This window comes from Leuciscus leuciscus (genome assembly GCF_965113295.1).
Source record: "Leuciscus leuciscus genome assembly, chromosome: 6".
NCBI lineage: Eukaryota > Metazoa > Chordata > Actinopteri > Cypriniformes > Leuciscidae > Leuciscus > Leuciscus leuciscus.
This window is the reverse complement of record NC_138730.1, coordinates 16,059,573-16,064,392: the sequence shown is the minus strand read 5'-3', so window position 1 is coordinate 16,064,392 and position 4,820 is coordinate 16,059,573.

Genomic DNA, 4,820 nt, shown 5'->3' with positions numbered 1-4,820 from the left:
GATTTCGTAGGTATAACCAAGGACGTCCAAAGTACACGGAGAAATCTTTAATCTGTTAGCAACAACATTTTAATAGCAGTTGCTCGGCTGGTTTAGGAATCCCCCAGAAGTATGTGACCTGGAGGCCTCCATTTTTACTTCATAGGCACACATTTATGGAAATATGCCATGTGACTGATCATAAATAAAGAATAATATAAGAAATGATAAAATACAGAGAAATATTTTTTTATTGATTTATTGCTTGCAACTTTATTTCAACATCACATTCAAAAGGGGAACATTTGGCAAATACCTTGCACTCTAAAAAATGCTGGGTTGTTTTAACATAATTTTGGGTCAACATTAAAACATCTAAAACAACATTAGACCCCATTACAAAACATCGAGATAAAAATATATTATTTTGTGTAAAAAAGAAGCATCTACAGGTTTAAAATGAAATGAGGGTGAGTAAATGAATCCCTTGAGCCAAGTCAAGTCAAGTCTTTATTCATATAGCGCTTTATTCATTAAGTCTGTTTCAAAGCAGTTTTACAGTGTTAAATAATGATCAATGATTCAAACAGAATTCAATTCTGCTGTAAAGCAGCTCTAGAAAGACAATGTTGTCGTTGTTCAGTTTAAATCAGTTCAATGTTGATTCAGTTCAGTTCAATAACTGTGTAAAGTTCATCAATTATGGAATGAGTTCAATTAATCTATAAAGCAGCTCTGGAGAACAGTGATGTCATCAGTTCTCGTCCAATAGAGCCAGTGCAGTCGAATCAATAATATTGGTGAAAATTGAGTGGCTTAAAGAGGTTCTGTTATGAAATCCCTTTTCATGGCTTCATATGTCACCACATAGAAAATGCGCAACTTCTAATCTTCCAACAGATTCCACTATACTATCATTTCTTTGTAAAGTCAGAAATTTGTTACTCATATTCCTGAGGAAATATCCTCAGGATTTCCTTTTTCAGAATGTCAGGCCTGTTTGTTTAGGGAAAGATCAGTTAGAAATTGGGCTGAATTTAACAAGAAATCCTCAAGGGCTGCGTCAGTGATCCCATCTCTTCCGGAGGCCGTAGAGGCGCAGGCAGTGCCTCGCTGAGATCCGTTGGGTAACTCCCCCTTGGGGAAAACCATTCTTTACCCATTTTCAAACAGCCTCAGGCTCCCAGCTCTTAGTCCTGAGACCTCCTCCATGTTTACTCTGGCACAAGCTGGACTTTCAACTCCACCCCAGAGAGGAGAGGGTGACACTGACCCTTTTACTCACTGTCCAAATACAGAGTTCAGTGCTGGACATCACAGGCTGTGGAACTAAAGCCAAACTCACTGTTGATTTAGAGGGAAGCCTATCACATGTGTGTTTTAGAATGATATTTTGCATACCTGCAGTATAGTGCAATATAAAGTGTAATCGATCATGTCATTTTCAGGTTTGAATTAAATTCAAATTTGGTTCCCCGGGTAACATCTGAAAGGCTCTACAGAAAAAAGACCTATCATAAAACAATTGGACAAACCCATTTTTGCTTACAGCGGCATACACATACAAATATGCATATGTGGAACATATTTTTGGCATATTTATTATATCTCTTTTATTAAAGCTAGTGGATATATTTCTAGGAATTCAGTGGCTTGTCCCAAACGTCACAGACAAAGAAATATTCTGAGCATGTTTGGTATTGTGAAGACCGTGTCCTCAGCCGTGGGTTGAAGTAGAAATATTCTTTGGGATTGATTTATTGAAAGCATTACTGTCGTATTGAATGTACATTTTAGACCAATTTTAGGGTTATGGTTTAATTCAATAATGCACTTTAGACATTTTATTATAAGTAACTTTGCAACTACATGTTAACTTAACTTTCATTAATTTGGAACTAAAGGTACATGTAAGCTAACTTTCTGAATATTAGTAGACTGTTAGGGTTAGAGTTAGTAGAATAAGTTAAAAAGTAGTTGCCAAGTTACTTACAGTCAGTAGATTGTCTGTTGGGGAGCATCAAAATAAAGAGTTAGCAGATATTAAGCAGACAGTCTACTAATACTCTAATGACTGGTAGTTCACATGTTGTTGAAAATTAATGAGAGTTAGTTGACATGTAGTTGCAAAGTTAGTTATAGTTAGTAGAAGAATGTGTAATAGACTATCGAAATAAAGTGTTACCAAATTTATGGAGAAAAAAAAGTCAGCTTTGGTTTGCCAGAACTTTCAGTAAAATATGTGGTTGCAACATTTTAAGTTTTACAGATTAAAATGAAATGGACAGTAATATATGTTGTGGAATTCCTTTTCATGGCCTCATATGTCACCATATAGAAAATGTGCAACTTAGAGTCTGCCAACAGATTCCACTATATTATCATTCCTTCGTAATGTCATAGAAATGTGTTACACATATTCCTGACGATATATATATATATATATTTATTTATTTATTTATTTATATTGATATATTTCACTGAAATAATGAAAATGTACCAAATTACTAAACTCTCGTTTTTACCTTAACCTTTTACCTTTACCTTGGCATATAATATATTGACAACCACTTTAAAAACACAGGTGATGAAGAGAAAGCCACATGATAAATCAAGTTTATCATATGTAAATATTATTATATATATGGTGCACAATGTCATACACAAAAACACAACACACCATCATGGGAAAACACACTAAAATAATGTGATAAACATTAACCCTTAAAGGCATACCTCGGGTCTTAAGTGACCCGGGACATCATTGAAAGCATTACTGTCGTATTGAATGTAAATTTTAGACCACACAGTATTAAAACCTTCCTCCTCATTAATTTTTTTAAAGTTAGACAACAACATTCTTAGTATTCTTCAATCAATTCATTACAAACAATATAACAAAACAATTATACAATTATAAAAGAATGTCTGTTTTCCCATTCATTTTTTGCAAAAGTTGTATAGGGTCACTAATGACCCGAGGTGTGTAATAGTGTAAGTATATTTTATATAAATATAAGTGCAATTCACCTTTATTCCACAAGGAGGTGATGTCTGATACACAATGATGAAGTAACGTAACATAAAACTTTAATAAAAAAATAAACAAACTACAAAACAAAAGTAAAGCGGCAGCCCCTCATGGACGACTGACACACAAACAGAAACAAAACACAACACAACGTAAAGTCCAGGCCTGCATGGTCCTCTCTCATCCTTCACTGTTGTCACTCCTCCTTTTATCCTTCCAGAGCTCCTCCATGAGACTCGAGACCGGTGTGTTGCAGGTGTCGCTCATTGGCACTAACGCCACCGGCCTCGCTCTGTTCCCATGGCTCTCGGCCCCGCCCTGCTTGCCACAGTATGTTTTTACATATAGTTAAAGGCCCCCTTTTAGTATGAATATGTTAGCCTTAAGGTTATCAATAAGCTGATGTGCTCTAAAAAAAAAGACAAAATTCATATTTAGGAGATATAAGCATTCAAAATGTACAGTTCCTCATTTTCGCTTAAATGGATCACGTATTTTTATGACATCACTGCGGACTTCAGCTTCTCATCACATCTTCTGTCCAATCAAACGCTCTCTAGAATCTAAAGCTCCGCCCCTTATGCTATAAATACCACCTGGCCAAAGCGTCCGTTGACACGTCACGGAGCAGTGTGTGTTGGAGATGTGTGTTCGGTTGCTCAAACGCTCGAGTTTTATTCCGTTTTCCAACTGTACGTTGGTTAGGAATGAAATGGCTAGAATTTATTCACACCTCTACTACTGAATCCAACGTATCATCAGCGCTCGGATTCGCTGAAAAGGGGGAGGAGCCATTCAACATGTCCCGCCATAGCTTCCTGTTTCAGTGGAAATTACGTCAACGCATCAAACAAAGCTGCGCGTTCCAAGGCACTTCAGTGGGCCTTTAACATTCTGCCTCAACCAAATAAACAAAGTGTAACCAAATAACCCAGCAAAGTGTCCCAAGCATCATTCCATGAATAAAAAAGCTTTTAAAAATAATATAAATTGTAACACTTTTCACTGAACAATTTCAGTGGTGCACTGTAGACATTTTACTAACTATAAGTAACTTTGCAACTACATGTCAACTAACTCTCATTAGAGTATTAGTAGACTGTCTGCTTAATTAATATCTGCTAACTTTTTTTTTTGATGGTCCGCCAAAAGACAAGTTTCTGACTGTAACTTTGAAACTACATGTCAACTTACTAACCTGAATCCTAACACCTATCCCTAACCTAACAGTCTACTAAAGTCTACTAATACTCTAATGAGAGTCAGTTGACATGTAGTTGCAAAGTTGTGGACCATCGAAATAAAGTGTTACCAATAAACATTACAACAAAACTCTCTGACTTGCTTTCCAGTAAAAAATAATAATAATTAAAAATTCTTAAAACTACATAAATTTACTTAAGAAGTATCATTGCTTATTATATAAGGTTTTCATAGACGGCGCCTCAAATCTATGTTTATTTTGTCTATCTTTTCACTTTAACTTGTTTTACAACAAGTGAAAAAAATCTGCCAGTGCAGAATGATAGACAAAACATACTTGTAGGAGATCCTTGCAGGAGAAAGCGGTGTTGCTTTTTCAGTAAATGTATCTTTTTAGATATTTAAACTGGAAACTTTAGACAAAAACTTGGGGGGAAAGACTCATAAAGAATAGTTTTGTTTTGCAATGCAGTGTTCTGGCACTATGGGTCTCACCTCTGCTGTGACATTTTAAAAAAAACAGTCATATATGCAATTCCACCTTGTACCAACAGAACTGCGCTTGCGTGGAGCGTCTTGGCCAAGATCGCCACTCCCCGCCCTCAAT